Raw genomic sequence first — 23,308 nt, 5'->3', positions numbered from 1 at the left:
TGATAAAAAATAAAAAAGGCAACGGTGCTGTGTTGAGAAGGGTGACAAACACTGTAGTACAGCTGGCATGTAAATTATACTTCGCATTTTTCCCCCAGAGTATGAACTGTGGCTTCTGAGAATATGTCCATGCTCTGGTTGCTAAAAAAAAATAGAAATATCTACCGTAGTGCCCCCCTCACCTTCCCAGGACAATAGATTTCCCTCAAATTCTAAAATACCCCAGACATGTCATCAGCTTCTTTCTGCCTTTTTGCTTTTCAAAAGTGCAATTTAATTTCATTGATTAGAGCTGTATTCCCTCATGGGGGTACAAGAAGAAAAATATATTTAAGGAAGTGATATTTGCACTCAGCTTGGCACTGTGGGTTTCTGAAGTACATTCTGCCACCAGCCCTCCAGACACATCCATCAGCCAAAGAGCAGATGTAGTTGCTAAAGTTTCAGTGGTTTTTTGGTGGGTTGGTTTTTTTTTTCCAGCTCAGTTCCAGCCCAACAGCCATTGGGTTCTCTGTGCTGTGACTGCTCTTCTGCCTCTTTCAACAGTCTGCTGCCTCCTCTTATCCCAGTAAGGATAAACAATCCCAAAAAATACCTCATGCAAAAAGTTCAACAGCCTCAGCAGCATTTCCAACATAGTCTTGTTATTTCCTATTTAGTTCTATCTCAAGTTATTGCTACTTTCATTAATTGAAAGTCTGCTTCTTAATTTTCCTTTGAAAAAGGCTTTCTTTTCAGATGGCTTCTATCTTTGTCATCTTCCATTTCCTCTACATTCCCTTTCCCAAGTAATTCAGAGCTGTAATCATCTGTTCTGACAGTGCCTCTCCTTTACCAAGTAAGATTTCAGAACAGGAGAGCCACTGAATCTGCAAATACCATTGAGTGACAAAAGCTGGATATCCAACCACTGTAGAGCTGATAACAAACCTGCACAGAAACTCTTACAGCATCCTGGAGATGTGTGGAAAAACTGCCTGAGTCCAAGGAGGCAATGAGGCACACTTTAAGCTCACTGAAGTCACTAGAACAGGGTCCCCTCTGCCATGCCCTCCACACTGCTGAGCAACCACAGCAGATTATGTGCACAGGAACTGCTGCCACAGGTGGTTTGAGCTCATGTCTACACTGTACACAAAAGCTGATTAGGAAAATGCTACCAAAACTTATTTCCAGAGTTCTGGTTATATCCAGAACAAACTGCTTAAGTAATGAAATGACCACTTAAAAAATTGATGTGACTATCACTGTTCAAAAAGAGTGCTATCAGGATTTTTCTGAGAAAGAAAGTGCAGTAACTGGATGGTTATTTTATATATATATATATATATATATATATATATATATATACACACATATATATATACATCAATTTGCATGTATCCAACTGAAATGTCAAATTGTACTAAATTGTACTTGTTTAGCTCAGGCAGGTAAAAAAATCCAGTTGTCTCCCGTTTTAGTATAATACTGGCCTCTACCTACAGGTGTGTTTCAGCAGAAAAACAAGGCATGTTGCCTTGAAGCTAGAAAAATAAAGGGAACTGATGATATGCAAAATTTGTGGCAGCTGTTCTCAGCCCTCAGTGTTATGCAAGTAACTCCCAGCAACTGTACCAGGTATTTATACTGTCTGTGATGTTCTACAAGTCAGCACTAGCTGTCACGCAATCTTGTTATAGATGAGGAAGTCCAGCTTTAAATCTGCTTTCATAGTGTGGAAGTTGCATTTATTCAGCTGTGGTTCTGACGTGTGTCTCACAGTAAATGGCATTATTGCTCAACAGGGCAACAGATTCCAACAATAGAAAATAAAGCTCCAAAATCAAAATGAAGACGTCTATAACAGTGCATTGGGTTTTAATCTGTGGCAGAACCCAATTAAGATTTTCAATCTGCAATTGATTTTCAATTGATTTTCAATCAATAACAGAAGAGATCCATTGATTCCATTGATTTTGTCTCGGATCAGAAACCATACTTCAACTATGTCCAATATCTTTGCAAAGGCAAGTGGCAAGGGAATATCATGCAACTGCAAGAGAATAGTTGCAGGATTTGAGAAAGCTCTTGTGGCTTCCTGTACTTTATCAGCCTGTAAAACAGTACTCAAAACCTGCCCTTCTCAAATTCTTGGTTTAAAGACAACAACATAATCCATGCAGTGAAACACACAAATGCAGTCTACCCTCACTCGGAAAGAGCATTGTCGTCAATAACTAATTAACTGTGCACTTCAGCCTGGAAGCTGAACCTTATACTTGCCACCACAAAATGATGATTCATTTGTTTCCCATATCCATTTAAAAATGAAGGGTCAGCACAAAAAAATAGCAGTAAGGGTCAAAACTGCCATGAATATTTTCATTACATTCTCTATCAGGTCTCTACATATGCTTTTGCCGACAGGAAGATCAGAAATCTTTCACCTCTATGCAGCCGACACATCAGTGCTGTAGGAGTTGTCAGTACTGCAAGTTTTGAAATAAATGCTAAACTGACACTTTCTGATAAGGCTGCTACTGTCCTTATGTGTATGAACTTCAAATACAAAATTCTAGATAGTGGACATGGCATCTTCCTTTTAGGCTGGTGTTCATTTGTAGTACTCCCTAACGAATACAATCTTTGTGTAAGCACATCTACACTGAGAGTCTTTTTTAACCCTTGTTGCTGTGCAGTAGCAATAACTAATAAATAGCTTGCTAAAGAGTTATTTATACAAGTACAAACACAAACCCACTAGATTAAAGAATATATTTTCCTTTTGCACTTGTGTAAGTTAGTAGTGAAATAAATACAACTCGATAAAAATTTGGTCCGTAACGAGAAAACAGGATCAGAACACCAGACCTTTCTAGCAAAACATGTCAGACAATCTGCCTTTCAAGTTTCCTTTTCAGATTCATGCTTCCATTCCTGGCACCTGTGGTAAAGGTTTTTTCCCCTAGTCCAGTCACAATTTCTGAGTTTCAGTACTATCACTCAGACACATCTGATGTCTTTTTTTCTCCTTCTTTCAGTGTCTCAAAAAGCCAAAGGCAAAGATAAAGTCTGGATTCTCTGACAGGGTTTTTCTTCACACTCTGATTAATGATGTTAATGTGCTTTACTGAATTTTCACTCGCAAACCTCAAAACCAACATTCCTCTGAAGCAGTGTGGAAGAAAGGCACAAATCCACCTCCTTGCTGCTGGCAGCATGGCCTGAAATTGCTTAAAAATACACTTGGAGATAGACAGTCTATGCTACTCCTTGTATTTCCCTATGAAATCCTTTAGACATAAACCATTGACCAAGGCAGGGACTAAGACTGGACTCAGCTGCACCAAGACTCCAATAGGAATTTAGAAAGCAAGGGGAATCCCATGACTCACTGGGATCATCTCCCTTACCTTTTAGATCTTTATCATTTTTCATCCTTGCTCTTCATGTCAATCATCTAAAATTTGGTTCTAATCCAAGTTTGCTCTGTATGCTTTGTCTGTGTAGCCAGTGATTGAATGAAACTTGCCACTGATTTTTGTCAAGATACTTCTCAAATTCAGATTAAACCGGCTGCTATTACCTTTGGCAGTGACTCCTTAAGTGACCTAAACCACTCCTCTGTGACAGTCTCCTAAGAGAGAATTCATGGTAACTGTTGCCTCATTCTGCCTTCAGCTGAGTTTCCATCTATTTTAGGAGCAGCCTCCTAAGTGCTGATCTCTACTAAGAGGCATTTTATGCCATTTGTTGAGAGGCACAAGATTGCTGGCTGAACTCAGCTCCACTACAGGGGAGGGACCAAATTTCAGCCTATACACAAACCCTTCTCCTTCATGCTTCTTGTTTCCATTACTGCAATTACAGCATCTTATAGACTGTAAGAGGCAAACTTGCTCTTTCTTCTGAAATACACAAATATGGTACCAATTTAGATTGTGCACTGTGTGATTGTATTGTCCTATAGCACTGTTTCCCCACTTCAGTGTGGTATCCAGTCTCTGGAGGCTTTGAAGCAAAAAAGGTGTCTAAGTTGAAGAAATAAAGATGGGATGTTAAGGTGGATTGAATACTTTAGCCAACTCACTCTTATGTAAATGGGAACATTTTCAGGATCTCAAATGTAGGACAGGGGTCAAAGAGGGGGATTTTGTACTGGTTTGGACTAGCAGCAAGTAATTCTGCCTCCTGTGAAGCATCTTTGAAACCTGAGAGGATGCACAATGACTTAATCCTCCTCACACAGCCTCTGCTGAACATGAAAGATATTGGCAGGCATAATTTCCACATTGTAAACCCATATTTGAAGAGTTTATCTTTCAAAAAAATGGATGGAGCTTATCAATTTGCACATTTTTGCCATTCCCATACACAGAGGGGCTCTACATCTGAACAGATACTGGAGGTTAATTCAATTTCTGAACCCATCATTACTACTATTAAGCTAAACAACTTATGCCATAAGCATCATCTGCAGTGACATATGTAAAAAAAATGACATTTCATGAGTTCTTTTATCAATGTTTAAAAAAGTCTATAGCTACTTGGTAGGTTATCTTATGCTTCAGCCAAATTTGCTTACAGTTGCAGTTCTTTCCTCTACCAGTAACTTGCATAAGGACATCCTCCTACCTTCAGAAGAAATTTTACCAATGCAGAGAAAAAATCCCAAAACTTTCCATATACAGTGTTATTAATATATATTGATAAGCATTTAAAACTTTAAGTCTGTTCTAAACATTAATGAATGAGAAATAAATGAAGATTGTTTTGAGCAGCAGATTTTTTTGAACTGTCTGTATTAATGAGGCTTAATTAAGCAACATTTCCTTAACAGTCCTGGCTTTAAGTACATACTGAATTACTTACTCATTTGCAGAACTGCTTGGTATCTGCACTTCTCATGTGGAATCTCTAAGAATTTAAGTTAAATGATAGAGTGTAAAAATGATCTGCTATAATTAGGCTTTAAGTATTAATTACACAAGTTCAGATGTTTTGTTAACATACATTTTCTTCAGATCTTCAAATACAATGAGTAACTGTTCTCCTCAACAGAGCAGAGTTCCTGTTTCTTCCAGAGCTGTAAATGCTTCCTGTTTAATTATTTTCTTCTGGGACATCTCAATGTAAACCATTGGTATAATCAAAAGATAGGTTACCTGAGGGGTGTTCACTGCACATGCACCACTTCTCACCTCACACTATTTATGTGTGTGCTGAGAAGCACTAGAGCAATGTTTGTGCCTTCAAAACGGTTCAGCCTGCAACGCACTGGCAAAATCTCTACATACCTGAAGTGGACAAGAAAACAATAGCAACAGCTGTGGTCAGGACAAGAAGAGAATCTCATCAGCTTGCACAGGGTGATGATGAGACAACAGTAACATCCAAAAAAGAGGTGAAATATGGCAGCAATGAGGCTTGGCTTTGGGAAGATTGTGCTATCATTCCAGATGTCCTGTCACTTGGCCAGATGCCTGTCAGAAACCAACACTCTGCAAATTCATACATCTCCACAGATTTATGGTTTGCTTTCTGTTACACATAATCTTAGTATTTCAAATATTCACAGAATTAAGAGGCAACAAATAACAATTGTTTCCAAGACAGAACCCGCTTGATGTCAGGAAGGTGGCTTCAGGGAGCAATTTCTGGATGTCTATAGCAAATCTACCCTGGATTTGAAAACTGCATTCAATCTAAAGAGTTGAGTGGGAGGTTCAGGAGGTAATCAGTAATGTTGAGGAGGTGATAAAAAAACTGAAGGAAGAAAAATCTATCAAAAGCTATTAAACAGAAAAATAGTATGTCCTACACAAGTAACCCATGCGCTGCTTAGCACAGGACACATATACAGAGACTATACAACAGGAAGCTCCTTCATGTGTTCATAGTGCTTTCTCTTATTTTTGACGTCTTACCAGCTCAACTGTTCACAACTGCTCTGGACAAAAGCATAGAAACAAAAACTCCCCAAAAGAAATCCCCATTTTGTCAGTTTTAAGCAAAAGAAAAAATTGCTTTCCATACCAAAAAGAAGTCCAAGTCATTTACTCAAAACCAGTTTCAGAAAACCCATTCCTTTATGTGACAAGGCAGAACATGAAGTTTCTGACAATGAGAAGACTACAAAAAGTATTTTCAGTTTTGATTTGAACCTCCAGAGCTGGTGTGTAAGATAACCTCCAACTAGCCCCACAATAATCTCCTGCAAAGGGGAAGGACTACTCTCTCCTATGGCAAGAGGTCTACTGTGTCTGCTGATTTTCAAGAGGTAGAAAGCAGAGTTTGAAAGTGGAAAATTACAAGGGTATTTTGTGCTAATAAGACATCAGACTTCTGATGAAAATGGAAAAGGATCTTATTAACTGTTCATTCAGTTTAGTGTTTTGTTTTTTTTTTACTTCAAAGAAGCATTAGACAATGAAAAAGCACTCTAAAGACTGAAAGAGCTCAATCAGAAAAGAATCTGAGATTATCAATTTTATCTTCCTATTGAAATTGTGTTACCCTTTCACTTGGGCTAAACTCTGCTTGAATGGTAAAATGGAAAGTTTCACAGTGCACAGAGATGAAAAATACAGATTTTTCCACACTGATAATCCTGTAAACCCAGCAACTTTGGGCTGGTAGCTGCAGAGGCAGCCCTGCAGTGCTGCCCTTCGAAAAGGGCACCAAAACAAACAACCAAACCTTGTAACAGTGCCCTTAAAAGCAAGGTGATGATGAGGAAATTTAAAAGTCAAATGTCCCAAAGAATCAACACCTGCTTTCCTGTTTACAGAGACATCTCCAGAGACATCTCTGACATTGGGCAGTCAAGAGCAGGAGATGACAATTTATGTGATGGCTCTACTGTTAATAAAGCCATCAGCATAGATGTGAGAACTGAAGTTAGTGGTTCCAAAACTAAATCCCTCTTTAAAACCTATGATGAGAAGGAAAAGGGGTCAGCAGCCCAGATTGACCCCAGCTGCAGGATGTGGTCACTTGCCAATGTTTAAGTAAAGCAATCTGCTCTCACATGGGGGTTCTCTGAGGGCTGAATGGGATTTGGTGGTGAGGGGAAGGCAGTCCCAGGGAAGACAATGAATCATATGTGATCCCTAAAGAGATGCAGTAGGCTAGAAAAAGTGGAAAAGGGGTTTCTTCAGTCTTTATTCTTGCATTGTGCAGTCCAGACACAGCTGCAGCCCAAGGGGTTCCCTAGCACTTCTTGGAAAAACAGCATCTCTGCAAAGAGCAGGAGAAGAAAAGCAGGAATCATTAAACCCCAGCCCTAACCTCTGCATGTGCAATTATGGCTTCATTCAATAAACAGGATTTTTACAAGTGTTTTGCAATCCTCCCTGCAAGATTCCTTGCTGCTATCAGTAGGGGAATGCAATTTTACATGTCATGAAAACACGGTATTTATACCTGCATGTAGCAAATAACAAGAGTAAGATACTGATATCACATAACTGATATTAATGGCAAAACAATTAGCCTGAAGCCTGGATGAAAAGCCTCAAGAGAAGTGTCCTCAAACACCCTCTCTATTTTCATGTCCCATTGTCACTGCACGTTCTCCTGCCTTGCCCCCACACAGTGTCCTGCATGAGAACACCCGTGTCTGTCAGCACAAGGGTATCCATCAGACGGGCTCTGTAACTGCATTTATTAATGCTTCTTTTGACCTCATGGGCTGTGACTGACCACATGATATTCCACTTCTGGTGTCACAGAGATCAAACCTGAAATAAAACAATCGAAGAAAGCCTTGGCACGCGGGGTATCACACAGATGAGAACTGAAGGTCACCTGCAGACTCAGGTGAGTGACACCAAACCTCAGGCAAGGTGCTGTTCTTGCTCTTCTCTCTGCTGTGTATGTACACCATGAAATGGTGGGAGACTACCTGTGCAACTTTCAGCAGCCTGTGAGAGCATGTATTTCTGATATTAATTCACGAGGTCCATCTCTCTGTCAGGTATGCACAGCAACAACATTCCCTCTGTTCATTCCAGGAGTGAATTCTTCCCTTCACCTATACTGAGGAAAAGAATGAATGCACTTTTGCTTATTCTGAACACAGTTCACATGTCAGTGTTCTACATAAGCATATGGTCAGGTCACACATCAATTAATTAGCCATGCAGTTTTACAGTGACAAGCAGGCAGATCTATAGATTTTTTTATTTGCCCCTGGTATGGAGGACATCTAAAAAAAAGCAGGACAAGAGTACCACTGTGCTGCAGAGATTCATCTGAGAGGCTACTGTAGCCAAACATGATTTGTAACAGATGTTCTGATATACATCAGAAGCCAAATTCACACTCATTTACCTTCAACTTCCACAAGGCAGAGAGGTACCAACACAGAACTCTATCCTTCAAGTCCTGGGTGGTCCATTCCTCAGGTCTTGATGAGTTGTGGGTCTAAGCTGGCTAAAAATACCCTGTGAGGCAGGAAATTGTTCTTCCAAGAGCTGTTAAACAGTTCTTCTGAGGATGCACTGTTTCCAAAAAAATGCATAAAAACCCCTTGAAACAGAAATAGGGCAGGATACATCTCACAGAAAGGAAGAGACACATGGCATAGGGCCTTAAGATTCCCTGTATTCAGCCAAGTTCATTTCAGAGTTTTATTCAATATCATAAAAATATTTGTGCATAGCAATTCAAGGACATCCATTCCCACTGAAGGATGCCCAGGCTCTACAGTCAAATTATCATACAGTGCTCTGAGTTTTTCTATTTGTCCTTAGTAATGTTTTGCTTCTCCAAAGAATCCTCAGGGCAGCAAGAAGGAGAGGAGAGACCAGGTATTTAGCAGAACTATCATGTCTGTTAGTAGCACAAAAGCGACTCTGGCCCAAATACTGTCAGTCAGGGGTTTGTGCCTAACCCTCTTGCTACCACATGCTCTTAGCATCCACCAGTTAACCAGTCCTACAGCATCCTCTCAGTTTTTATGGTCACTGAGTTTCACTTTTCTCTTTAGAGATCTGTACTTTGATCACATCTGGGAGCCGATTGTCATAATACTCGATATTTATATGAAAATTGTATCTACGTGAAGAAAAAGGAAGAAACTTTTACAGATAAATTACTCTCCTGAAATTTTGATCTTTCAGCTACAGAACCGAAGGCTGAAAAACAGATATTGCAGATATTGTAGACATCAGATATTGCAAACTAACACAGATAAAATAACCTAGTCAAAAGAGAGTGAGCTGCAGGTACACACTATGTCTTTTACTAGTGCAAGTGGCAATTTTATCTGAAATTGTAAACAACTATAAAAAGAAAAATCAAAGTCAGGATTTACTAATAGCCTTTCTGAGATTTCATGCAACAAGGAAATGTGCTGAGCCTACATATCCAGGAAAGCTGTATTTAGTAGAGGGTGGTTGCAGATTGCTTACAAAGTGACCTGAAATAGTTGAATGGACCTGGAGTCAGGGGCTGTAGGGGAAAACAAATTGAGTGAAAAGACATTTCCCAGCATGTGCAGTGGCAGAACCCTTGCTTTGTGCAGCATGTCAGTACATGCTTCTAGGATCATAAACATTTCACAATTAATTTCTATTATCACATGGTAGGCACAGCTAAATCCAGGGCACATCACTCATTTGCCTCACTAGAGGACACAAACAGCTCAGCCTTTCAAGAAGCCTGCCTGGTGACACAGTTGTCTATTCTGTGCTTTGAAGGCTTCATCTCACGACTTTGAAGGTAATGTTCTCCCACTTTAGCTGGGGCAAGCTAGAGATTCATGAGAAAACCTGCTCCTACCTCAAAGATCTCCAAAGGAAGGATGGCCTCCAGCCACAGAAGAATATTTCCAATGCAGGATGCCCCACAACTATCCATGTCACCAAACCACATGGTGGAGGGGATCTTTCAGGTGCCACAGCCTAGACTGTGGCACAAAACAACTCTGACAGCAAGATGTGGCTCATCATCCGGCTGAAGTAAAGCCTGAAGATAGGCAGAAATTGTTGCCACAAATAGCCACAAACCCATGAAGCCGAGGTGGAGGTGTGAGGCCAAAGCCAGTAGTGTTTATATCCTTGGATAAGTAGCACTTTCTATGCTGCCTGGAGGTACTGTGAGCCCACACATCTAGGCTTTGTTGAAGCTCATTCTGGATTAACTGGACAGCTGCCCTCACCACTCAGTCCCAGGTGAAAAAAACACAATGCAGAAAAAAATCAGGGTTACATGGTAAACATGTTTATTCAAGATAAATTTATGAAAAATGCAAATGGCTTAAAAGAATTTCTGAATTAGAAGTAATCAATTTGTTGGTGTAATAGAAAAGATCTTTTGACCTGTTTGGCTTTTTTGTTTCTTCTTTGTTTTTGTTTTTTTTTTTAATTTTGAACCATCCATCCTTCTAAAGCTCTGAACAATTCCTGCATTATCTCAGTAGGCACTGCTGATTCAAAGCAAGGATTAGTCACAAATCTGTGCCATCCCAGAGCTATTAAATCAGCAAGCTGGTGGATGGGAAAAGGGCATATGCATCTGCTAACTAAGATGACCTTTCCTACAGATATTTGTGTTTGATTACCAGTATCTTTTCTGGATATACAGTTTCAGCAGTACACTGTAACATCCCAGTTCTTCCTGAATTGTGGAGACAAAAATAAGACAATCTTTACCACACCACAACAGTGCTGCTTATGCAGTGCAAAATCGTGCAAAATCATCGGAACAATTTTATTCTTCTGAATAACGAAGATACTTTAATAAACTCTATTAAACTCAAGCATCAGTACCAACCCCAGCATTAAATTGTTGAATACAGAGCAGTTTTCCTATGGGAAATTTATGACCAAAGGAAATATTCTAGCCTTGGTATTTTTATAGCATCCATTAATTTTTTAGTGGAGGATGGAGCTATCTAAGACTTAAAATGGTATTCAAAGTGTCCTCTACCTTGAAGAAGAAAAGTAACCAGCATTGAAATAGCATGCCACAGTCCCCAGAAGATGAGATGACACCTGGGTGCAACTGCTGTTACCGAAGTACACTCATTTAGTCAGCCACCATTTTCCTCAACAGACATCCTGCCTGTTTTGGTTACAAAACAAAACCATCCTGACCTTTTATCTCACTTGTCTGCACAGTAACACTGATGTCCATTGTCACAGTGTGCAGACAGGGGTGCTCAAGCCCTTTGCACATGCCACAGACCTTGCTCCCTGAGCTCTCACTGCTCTGTCACCTCAGCTCTGCTCCTCTCTCCCACAGGTGGCTGCCTTTCCCAAGGCTACCAAGTAAACATCCTGTAAACTCAACACCCAAGACAAGAAACACAGACAGTTCATGAGCTGTTTACCAGTGACTTATTACCAAGTGCAGCATGACCTGAGGAAAAAAAAAATAAAATAATTATCTGTTATTTTTGTTCCTCTAATTTAGAAAATGAGGGCACAATTTTCTCCAGAAAGTAGATGCCGCAGAAATATTAGTGAGTGCTTCCTGGTATTTTGTTCACAGTTTAAACATTCAAATTGGAGTTGCAATAAGTGTTTGCTGAATGTTTAGCACAGTCAAGCTCTATTTTTCTCTAGAGAAGTATAATTTCAGATGTTACAGTTCACCAACAAATTCTGAATACCATATTTGTTCAGAGTGGCATTTCTCCTAGGATCTACAACTCCAGAGCTACACTGAAACATAATTAACAATATAACACATCACTGCAGCGCCTCTGCATCTTCCACTTGCAAACAAACCAGTGCTAAACTCTGTCATATCCCAGCAGTACTCTCTTCCCAGCTTCCCTTCCTCCTCATCCTCCCCCTCTAAATTCAGAGATACAAATCTACAGAAAACATGCCAAGATACTTTCTGAAGAGATGTAAAAAGGAGAACAGCATCATGTATATTCCTCACCCAAAATAAGCTTATGTGCCTTTTATACACTCCATATGCTTATTTTCTTAACAATTTTTGATACTCCCATGCTGATACCAGGCACGAACAAGCCATAATATTCCTTCCTCAGTTTCGGGGCTATTATCCCCAGAGGATTTTGCTCCTCTGAACATTTCCAGAACATCTCCAGCCTCTCCCAAGTTCAGCAGTGACTGTGCTGGCACTGTGCAAACACAGCTCGCAACACCAGTGAGCTGTTTTTAGCTCCCATGCTGCCTGAGGCTGAGCATCTTCCCCCTCATCACATCCCATTTAGTGATGAGCCATCTATCCTCAAGCTTCTGAATGTCACATTCTCACTTAGGAGATGGAGCCTTAGAAAGACAAGCTCCAACAAGAGAGCATGTCTCTATGTGTTCTGCAGTCGAGGCCTTTGCCCCAAAACCAGAACGAGGTCTTACCCTGCACCGCTTTTGCTCAGTTGTATAAATAGGCTGGATCTGCTGTCTTGCTGGAGCAGCTCAGAGTGGCACAGGAGGAGTGAAGCCAGATGCCCTTGCCAGCTCCTGCTAAGACATCTGAACAAATATCGCCATTTTGGGAACAGCTTAACTTCAGATGGGAATTACGTTCCACCTTTGAGGGGCTCCTGCTTTTCTAAGCCTGAAGGCTGGGCTGCCTCCCCTGCCCCAGTCCCAGCCATGGGATCCACTGCCATCCGTACACCAAATGTGATTCCTGTCAGATGGCAGCTCGGGCTGTCGGCCTCACCTCTCCTCCTCCGTGGAATGCTGACGCTGGAAAGCCTGAACCAGGAAACTGGGATTACAGGAGACATCCTTTGCCCCGAGACAGCACTGCCAGCTCTTATCTCTGCTCTCCAGCTCTCAACCAGGAGTAGAGCACTAACAAATGCACTCAATCCTGCCCTGAAAGGCAGCCATCCAGAAAGGCCTGGGCTAGAAATCCCAGCTTTTTGATGGCTATGATCAAATGCAACAGCACTGGGAGGAGAGGTGAGAGTGGGGCTGAGGAGGTACTGAGCCATTCAAATTAAAATTGACCTTTTTTAGTTTGCTTTGATTCGCCTCTAATCTTACGTGCTTTTTCCTACATTCTGAAAAAGTACAGAAATGAGGCCAAGATACAGATAAAACAAAAAAATTACCATTCCCTCTCAAAATATATACCTAGAAAAAAAATTCATATTTAATATTTCTAGTAAGGATTAATCAAGCCATTAAGCCATAAAAAGCTTCATCAAAAAAAAAAAAAAAAAAGATGCATCTCTAAATTTCATCTTTCAGATCTTCCAGAGTACTTATTTAATTTTAAGCAACACAACCTCAGGTTCTAGGTTTTACAAAAATTTAAGAGCAAGCAACTTTTAAAATCATTAAGGTGTGAAGTTTTAATTGACTTTTTTGGTTGTCAGAATCATGAGGCGGATATAACTCCATGTGGATGTGCAGAATTGATCAGCTGGATAAATTTGTTCAGCCTTTTTCTATGTTCTGTAGACCACCAACTGTTACTAAAGAGGCCTCCAGCTTTCTTCATTCTCCCTTTATATGACAAAATTTAACTCTCTACAGTGGCTGGATTGTTAACCAGTCACTTAATTAACACAATGAATATACAGCTGAATGTCTCATTGCATCTCTTCAAGATAACTAAGTTTCTGTAACAACATTCAATTTCCATGCTAAGATGTGTGAATTATTATAGTTGACTCAACCCAAGAAATTACATCTCCTTAAACGAGATTACAGCAAGTAGGTTTCCATTTAGAATTATTTTAATAGTCATTAAAGCTAAATGAATCAGTATAATAATAATAGCATCATAATAATCTTAATTTTTTTTCTAGCTTAAAAACTTGCTAGAACAGAACACACTGAGTCTCTTGGGAAATCTGTTTGAGAAACACACCATCCAAATTATTCTGTTTTACTTTGGAGTGTTACTTCCAGTTACCTGTAACTAATGAGAATCCAGAAGGAGAAAAGGAACATAAAAGTGAGTTACTCATTAATAAAAGGAACTGTGTGGACAGCATGTACTCTCTCTTCAAACTGTAAATAATAAAACTACCAATTCAGAAGAGAAAAAGCCAGCATTGCCTGTCTTTTCAGTGATACTTTTTCCTAAAAGCATCATGCCTTATGACAAACACCTTCTATGTTCAAGTGGAGACCTTCCAATCACACCAATAATAGGTTGTTTCCATTAGAAACTGGCTGAGAATTATTTTTATTCAATTTATTCCTTCCACACTTCTAGCTTTTCCAGCAAACAAATGCAAGTTCAAGGAGAAAGAAAAAATATTCCTCCAACCCTCACACACTCACCTTTTTAATATTTTTTAAGCTCTCTGAGGTAAACAGCAAGCACTTTTAGTGACAGTTTCTGAGTAATGATGGGGAAGAGAGGGGAAGTAGTTGAAAGCACCACTGGCTTCTTAATGCTGACTCTTTTATGTTACTCAGGGAACACATGTTCATCACTGCTTATGAAACAGCTTTGACAACATGGAGAGGAGCTTTTTGCCTGATGTTTGCTTAAATGAAACTCCATCTATTGTAGAAGCAATTGCTTATAGTTTACTTTTTGGTGTGGTTCTTTAGTATTTTTTTCTTAAACAGAAGCGACTCACAGTCTTAATAATAGATTAGTCAGTGGCTGTCTTCTCTGGAGGCTTTGTCACCAAGAGGTTTCACTGCAATCCAGCTCTTCTGAGAAGAAATTTAGAGAAAATATCAGAAGAGTGGTAACAACAGAATTTCTAACACCTGACCTTTCCAAGAAGAAAAACAAGCAAGACGCATTAGAAGACACCATCATCACTTAGGGACCTTTCTTTTAAAGGTTGCACATGATGCCTACTTCCAAGAAAGCAGCAGGCTGTTTCATTTTTGAACACAGAACATAACTATCACATTAAAGCTTTAGCAAAACATGTTTACAGAAGTCCCTGCATTTCTACCATACTGTATTGTGCCTTGGAGAAAGCTTTTCTTAAGTGAACAAAAGCTGCAGCAGACTGAATTAGATTTGAAGCCTGAAACAGATCACATGTTGTACACTTAGAAATTGTTTTACAACACTGAATTTAACCATATCTGAGGCAGACTGTATTAGCAAGATATTTTAAGGCAGGGAATGCAAACCACTGTGCTGTTGTTAGCATCTATTTGTTATTTCTCATTAAAGGTACAGTCAACTGGCCTTTTTTCAGTCTGTTAAATAAGGTTCCACTTCCCTGTTATGTTTTTCATGCACAGATGGTGAACAAAGGCTTCACAGCAACTTTTTAGAGGCTCAGCTTTGATCTTGGAATGACAGGGTCACAGGAGAGCTCAGGCTGGATGGGGCTCAGGATTCCCTGGTCCAGCACCAGGGTCAGATGAGGCTGATCACTGCTGTGCTCCCTTGGGGCTGGAACTCCCCAGAGCAGAACTGGTACAGCCACTGTGGGCAGCCCACACCTCTTCCTCCTTGGACTCCTTGTGCACCATCTGAACCTCTCTGGCTTGGTCCAGCTGATGCCCCCTGTGTCTTTGGCTCTCTCTTTTTGACCACCTCCCTTCCCATGGTACCAGGGGCTGCTGTCAGCACCTTCAGAGCCATTTTCTTCCTGACTGTGCCAGCCCATCCCTCAGCCTGTCCTCATGGGGCAACTGCTCCAGACACGACCATCATGCTTTTGATACTCTAGAAAATGGCTCCTTCCTTGGAGAAGAGTGCATCCTGGCAAGAAAACAAGAAAGGTGAACTACACTGACACACTCCACAGCATTATCTGACTCCCTGTGTCCAGGGAACCACAAGCCTGTGTCCAAGCCCGGCTCTGCTACAGGAAGGGTTGCAGCTAAATCAGCATCTTCTCATCACAAGTTGTCTCTGTGGCAGTATCCCATCCATCTTCTGGAAGAAATGACAACAATTGCAGAGCTCTGCCCTGCTCCTCAGTTCCAGGTTGGCTTTCCTTTTTTTTTTTTTTTTTTTTCCAGAGCAGTTTATAAAGCCAGTCCTCAAAATTTCAACTCATACAAACAGCAGAAAAACTTCAGCACTCCCACAGTATTGTGGACTTAAATCAAGATGAAGTGCCATATGATCACTTAACACTTTTTGTGTCATCTGCCAAAGCAAACAATGCTATTCACAACTGCTTAAGCCCTGAGAAATACATATACTTCAGGCAAACTGTATTCTTCAACTTGGTACTATGGGGGAAATTCTAATTCAAATACTGTTTTCAGAACTGCTTGTCCACTCACAGACAGCATTTCTAGGCATCACCTTCTCAGCTTCTGTTTCCTTTTGTCTTCTTACCCAACCAAATCTCGTCCACAACAGATGGAAGAGACATACCAAGGTCTCCACATATATACTTCTAGGACAAATTACACCAACACTATTTAATGGAAACCCTCTTAATTAAGGACTATAAAATCCACCTTTGTAGATAGAAACTGCTTATGAAAAATCATACCATGTATTGCCCAGGAACTAAAGCTATTTTTGATGAGACATAGGAAGGGTACAGAATCATCTCAATGACAATCTCTATGTCATCACTCTGTGAAATACCAGAGAGCACTTTCATCAGTTAGTATGAAATATTTAAGAGCTGTCAATGCTTCTGCATCTGTCTGAGCAAGGCCAAGGTACCTTGTAATGAAGAAGATACAAAATATTGATGGGTCAAGGTGCTCAGCTAAAGGATACAAATGACACAAGATTCCAAAGTAGGCAAAACAAACCTTAAAAGGGATGTTGAGCCTGAGAAAAGGGCAGTACTTTATACAGACAGAACACCAAGTTGTGTGGTGTTGAATGCTGCACATCTTCCAAGGGCATTTCAACAACTCCAAAGCTGCATTACTAATCACAGTTCCAGGTTGCTCAGGAGCCTATGGACAAACTTCTGCATTTCCAGCCTTTGCAACCAATCCAGTGTTGTGGATTGGTTGCAAAGGTAATTGAAAAAGGCTAAAATAAATGGCTACCCATTTGTCCATGGGGGCTGGAAAGCTGTTCTGCCTCAGCAGGTGTTCAGAGCTGCAAGCATAAACATCACTGTGTACTGTAAACCCAGTTCACCTTCCTCTGTTGGATGGAATATGTGGACAGGATAGGGAAAGACAACAAGAGATAGTTTTGCTATTATTATATATGTAGTAAATGCTGCTTAATCTGTAGGTTAAAATAAGAAGCAAGAAAAGGAAAAAAAGCAAGTGCTCCCTGATCTGCAGTTGTTTTTCTGGGATCTTCAGAGGGATGCAGAAAATGGAATATTTTTAATTCAGAGCTGCATCCTTGCAGCACAACCCAGCACAGAAGCTGCCTCTGCCTCTGGGTTCAGCACGGAAAGATGTCACATACCAAAGCAAAGACATGCAGAAAACCTCTGCTGCATATATTTATATTCAGTGCTTTTTGTGCTCTGGGAAGCCAGTTGAAATCCTTCTGTCAAAATACTTCAGCCTGGGTGCACCTGGCCAGAGCTCCACACCCCAAGGCTGCTCAAGGTCTGTCTCAGTGCAAACCTGACCCCAGTCAAATCATCACCTTCCTTTGCTGACAGTGGTTTTTTTGGCTGTAGTCAGATGCGCTGCCTCAGCCACAGCTAAACCATGTGAAGGACTCCTGCTGCCAGCCCACCCCAGCCCTCCCCCTGGTCTCTGGGCAGAGGCCACACTCCCTCTCTGCAGTATGTGACTGTCCTTCTCTGCCCTGCCAAGGTAAGGGCACAAGTTTGCATGTCCTACCCAATCTTTCATCACAGCACAAGTTAAACACTCCCACTGGCAGGGTTTTCAGATCCATCCCTTGGATGCATTTGAACTGAAGCAGACTGGGTAGCACCTACCTATGATGCTACTTCCCACGTTTCTGGGAGTGATGCAACCACTGGTGAGAAACTGCTGCGGGAGTTGTCTCTGACACCAGCTGGGAGGCACCCAGCCCAGGCTGCGGGGTGGCAGCCACCTGGAGCACAGGGAGAGCTGTGTGGGGCTGCCAGGAGGCCAGGTCCTTGCAGCAGGGAAGGATGTTTGGCTCCATCCAAGTGCAAGAGGATGAGGTGGGGCAAAACACCGTATAAGCATTTGTGCTTGTTTCCAGAAAAAAAGACATCACTGTGTACCTCGTCCATCTTGCTAATATCAAACACGAGAATAAAGTCAAATGGAATTGCTATACAAGTGTATACAAGAATGAATGAAGGCTTTAATGTATATAAATGACTGAAAATATATAGAGGAGAACTTTGTGCAATGTAAATGCAGAAAAATATTTTCAAAGAAATCAATATTATGCAGCGAGCACTTTATTATTTATATATGTACATTCATGCCCAGAGAGCAAGGCTAGACGATACAATTTCTACAAAAGTTAGAAAATCAACTTAATACACTATAAAATCTTTCTAAAGAAAAAGAAAATCAATCAAACCCAATCACTTCAGAAAAACCTACCCATAGTAATTTTATAGGGAGATAATGAAAGAGAAGACACACAAGTATTGTGATGCTATTAATGTTGGCAAGACAAGAAAGGAGAAAATGGGCAATTACCCATAAACACAGCTCCTCAGCTGTGTAATGGAACAAATAATCAGTACAAAAACCACCACCTAAAAGTCAATAAAAGCACATGTATTCATGAAGGTCTTGCTAGATAAACTCACAACACCTTTTCATATTTCTCCTCCATTATCATTCTCATGACATGGGGAGAGTGTTACAGCATCCCGCTGTGCAGAAAAAGCAGAAGAGGACATTCAGATGTAGCCTTAACCAGAAGAAACAGCAGTGGCAGTAGGAAGCAAATTAAAGTCAAATCAAAAACTTGTAAGCAATTGAGATTGTGGAAGAAGCTAGGTTTTATTGTGACCACAGTAATCGAGTGTTTGCACTGAGTCAAGAAAACAAAGAAAATTATTGCACCACTGGCTATCAACCCTGTATCAAGAAGCATTAAGTTATGGACAAGGAAAGCAACACATCAGCTCATGAAGTTGAGGAATGACAGTTTGTATTCATAGCTCATTATCAGAAACATCTCAGACCTATTGAGCTTATTTTGAAAGGGCTATGGAGAAAATAAAAAAAGAACAATCAAAACTTCCAATACTGTGCATTCCCACGGAGCAAAGAAATTGAAAAATATAATCACCAAGCCTTGAGCAGCAGAAGTTATAAAGCTCAGCATCCTATGTAGCACCCGTACAAATTTTCAGATATCTATTAAGTTGAATGCTTGCTACAGTGCTTCCTTCAGTGAGGGCATCAACTGTATCTCCCTCATCTCCCTGGCCAGAAGCCTTGAGGTTTGTAAAATTTCATCACTTTGAAATCTCCTCTCATCTGTTTATATTGGCAGAAATGAATCCCCAAGGGTAAAAAAAAATACACCAAGGTAATGAGGGGAGCTATCAGTCAGACAGCATTATTATTATTTCAGCTTCATCTCCTTAGGAAACCAGGCTGAAATTAATATAGTCAGGGCCGAAGGGAAGAAATAACAAACATAAATCTAAAATGGGAAAAACATCTAAAGCCAGATTTTTAAAGTCAAGTATAGAAGACGTTATTTCACAAACAGATCACCATTTCTGACTTTCTAGGATTTCTGCTAAGCCACACTCTTAGTCTGCAATGAAAATCTGGATGATCCCCTCATAAAAACGCGAACGCCAGAATCTTAATCCATTCTAACACAGATGTTTGACTGTCTAAATACTTCTACCAGACAAAATCACTTGGATTTATTTTTGTAATTCTCCCCTTTCAGTGGTGGTGGTGATCCCATGGGTCTGATTGGCCAGTCCAGATGCCACAGAGTGCAAAACATCAATCCAACATCCTGAACTGTTCCACTGCTCACAAAACTATTTGAGAGAATGAGGTGCACCCTGGGGAGAAGCTGCAATGCACAGAGGCTCTTTGGACACCAAGAAGTGGAGAGAACACACCAATTTCCCTCACTTTCCCTGCAAAGCCATTCAAAAGGAAGCTACACCCAGAGAACTGAGTGTGGTCCTCAGGCATCTTCACCAGGAGGAGAAATCAACAAAGTCCAGCAAAAAGGCCAGCAGGAGTTCAGGGAAAGTATTATCTTGAGCTGGTGGCGATAAATACACAAACGATTCCTCACGGATTTTCCACCTCAGGGTTTAGAAACTGAAGGAAACAGTGACATTCTGAAAGGCTCATTAAAAACCCTCCTCAGTATACTAACAGAAAATATTATTTGTTAACAGGATAGTCAGATGGACACAAGAGAACAGTTTTGCACTTTCAGACAGATTAACAATATGACCTGAGTTTCTCTGCATTTCATGATTTGCATCAATATTTTTAAAATTTGTAGTGAATTTGAAGTTCATGCATATTTTTATAGCATACTGATGTGTTATGATATTTTGCCTTAATTTGTAACTGTCATGACACATCTAATTAAAAAAATAAAAGAAAAAGGAAAAGAGACTGGTCTCTGTTCCAACAGGATGTATTACAAAGGTACAGAACTAAATCTCCACTCTAATAGAACACTAAAGTGTGTGCTTTTAGAAGTTATGTGAATATTTATAGTTAAGTTTCAAGTTATCTTACTTAAATTTGTAACTATTTGCTATCAAACACAATGTAATATTTCAAAACCATCATGGCATGCACATTCAAGTTCAAAACTTCAAAGATAATTTTGTAAGTTGAAATAAAAAACTCAGTAACTCAGACCATTCTCATCCCCGTGACTTCTTCAGTCAGAAAAGATAAACAAAGTGTCATTGTCTTTCCTTCAGCTGTTTTTAAGGTCTCTGTTTTGATCAAATTTTTCACCATGAATTTTTTTTTCCTAGATATAGAAGGTGATGAAGTTATACTGTGTAAGACAATGTGCCCTGTCTATTTCCACATTAACCAATCCTAACCACAATGCCCCCAGAAGTACACAGTAATTTTATCCATTGCTTCAGGAATTTTTAATACTCTTTTACTTCTCTCTTTGCTGAAAATGCTTGCCCGCTCTGCAGAGTCCACAAATAACTTCAACTGCTAAGAAGCATCATTTATAACTGGATTAAGAAACAATTCTCTTGCTGCCAACATTCTGTGGCAATCAGAAAGAAAAAAAATTCCTGCCTCACATGTGACCTAAGTACAAGGACATTCCTTGCAAACACAGAAAGCTGAAAGTCAGTGATGTATTTTAACTGGTTCTCTAGGAATATATTTTGCATCCACAAGCTGCATGTTAGTTGTTCATTATCTTGTCCGTGCAACTTAAATTATGGACTTAATGCACAAGGGTTATGTTTCAAATATGTGTTGTAATATACCTACAGCAGTAAATTACTCTCTAGCCTTCGTGTTGCCACCACTGATTAATTTGACTATATAAACATAATTTCAGGAAGGAGACGTGCTTAAAAATCGCACCTGCCGCACTTCTGATTGCTTTTCTGCCGGAGAAAAAGTCATTTCACTTTCCTTCCCGATGAGAGGCAGCCTATGTATGACACCGATTAGTGGCTTCCCATAAAGCTAAATAATACCTGTCGCTAAGAAACATTAAAGCTGGTCAGTCCGGAAGCATCCAGGGCAGGGAGGCACAAGCAGATCACCCGTCACCTATCCCGAAGAACGACTGGGACGCGGTGGTCGGGCACGGGACACCGCGTCCCCAGGACCACCCTCCCCGGCAGCTTCACCGCTCCTCGCCCGGAGCTGCCGGGCCGCCCGCTCCCGCTCTCTGCTCCAAACTTCTCCCCGTTCCCTTCGCTGCCCGAAGGCTGCCCAGGGCCGGGCGGGACGCGCACGGTACCTGGGCACTCCGCGCCGCCGGGAACGCTCCGCTTTGAGGGCGCAGGGCGGGCGGCTCCTCCCGCGACCCCGCCGCTCCTGCGGGATGTTCCCGGCCGGCAGCCGGCCCGGGCGGCCGACCCAGCCCCGGCAGCCACGGCCCGGGCGGAGCGGGGCCCCGGCCGCGCCTCTCGCCCCCCGCCCGTCCCCGGGTCCCCGCCCGCCGCCGCCTCACCCGGCGCCGAAGGTCGCTGCCCTCGGATGGCGCTGCGCCGGGAGCCGCGGCCGTGCCCGGGGCCGGCGGGATGCCGCGGGATGCGGTGCCGGGGAGCCGCGCCGGGAGGCGCCGGGATGCCGTGCCCGCCCCCCCGGCGGCCCGGCCCCGCAGCCCGTCCCGGCGGGAGCGGCGTGGGAGGGCCGCGCCCCAGGGGCTGCCAAGGGCTGGAGGTGGCCGGCGTGGGGCACCGTTCCCCGAAACACCGAGCGCCGCCGCCGCCGGGAGAGGGGACCTGGCTGGGACACCCCCTCCCCGGCAGCCAGTCGGAGGGACGCAGCTGCCGAGGGTCCCTGTCCCGCTGCAAACTGATGTGGGGGGAAACAGCAGGTTCTGGTGCCCTAAAAACAATAGGGAAAGCAGCTCTTACCTGGAGCTTTGCTGACTTTACTCCCTTTTCTTTCTCCTCTTTTTGGCTGCAGTCCTTCAAACTGCACCAGCAAAATGACACAGGACATCCTCCCACTCCTGCCCGACGCAAGCAGCGAGCGTGTGACAAAAAGTTGGCACCTGGATGTAGCCAGATGTGACCCTTTTTGGCTCCGAGCTTTGTTACGTCGCAGTCGCACAGGGAGAGGCCGTGGTGCAGCTGCACGCCTGTGTCAAGGCTGCTGGCCTCTGGGACATGGGGCTTCATGCAGGAGTTTGGAAAAATCCAGCCTTGGCCTGGAATCAGCAGTCTTTGCCGTTTTCTGCTTAAAATGGTGCCCTGTGAAGAGGGCTGCAAGTTCTCTATCTTAAAGACTATTCAGTGGAAACATAAAATTAACATCTTCAGGCATATTCTACTACATGATACCAAACTGGCTTTGAAAGCTTTTTAAAAGACCTAGACATTTTGAGCATAGCATAGATTTGCTGGTTGTTTTTTATTTTTTTAATTGTACCAAAAGGACTCTATCTATTTTGAAATTTCTTTAAACAGTTTTGAAAATCACACTACAATCTATATATCTATATACATATACATGAGATTTCATCCAGCCATTTCCCTATATCCAGTCAGAGCCGAATGAAAAGGGAATCTGCACAGAGGTTTTCCATTTGTGCTCAGAAACTTTCCATTTATATTCTGAGAATTGGACAAATGCAGACAAAGGTGGGTATTTTACCAGTGCTTTTCAGTGTTTACACTACAAACCATGTCAAGCATTTTATAATATTTGTTTATGATAACAAATGAAGAGAAATGGAGGATTAGAATTTTATTCCATTTTGAAAATGAGGTTGGCTTTCATGAACCTAAAATCCCTTGGTTTTATTTCTTGCATATTTCTGGCATGACCTAGAATACTTAGGATTTATTTTTAACATTATTTAAGCCATGTTGTTAAAGTAATCCTATTTACAATGTGAA

The 23,308-nt window shown here is 41.5% G+C and overlaps 1 protein-coding gene across 4 annotated transcripts in view; it reads right to left on the bottom strand.

Moving 5' to 3' along the window:
• The window catches only part of PKIB (cAMP-dependent protein kinase inhibitor beta), a 53,645-nt gene extending 31,169 nt beyond the window's left edge, over positions 1–22,476 (bottom strand). The window contains exon 1 of one of the 4 annotated variants that reach the window (XM_012572703.5): positions 22,322–22,476. The gene's annotated coding sequence lies outside the window, so the exon portion shown is untranslated. Of the gene's footprint in view, positions 1–21,314; positions 21,431–21,699; positions 21,856–21,912; positions 22,079–22,321 lie in introns of those variants that run through there. The other 3 variants (XM_012572704.5, XM_030267809.4, XM_030267810.4) reach the window with 3 other exon arrangements.
• Between the last annotated feature and the right edge of the window lie 832 nt (positions 22,477–23,308).

Source organism: Taeniopygia guttata, chromosome 3 (genome assembly GCF_048771995.1).
Source record: "Taeniopygia guttata chromosome 3, bTaeGut7.mat, whole genome shotgun sequence".
Lineage (NCBI taxonomy): Eukaryota > Metazoa > Chordata > Aves > Passeriformes > Estrildidae > Taeniopygia > Taeniopygia guttata.
This window is presented reverse-complemented; position numbering and strand designations above follow the sequence as displayed.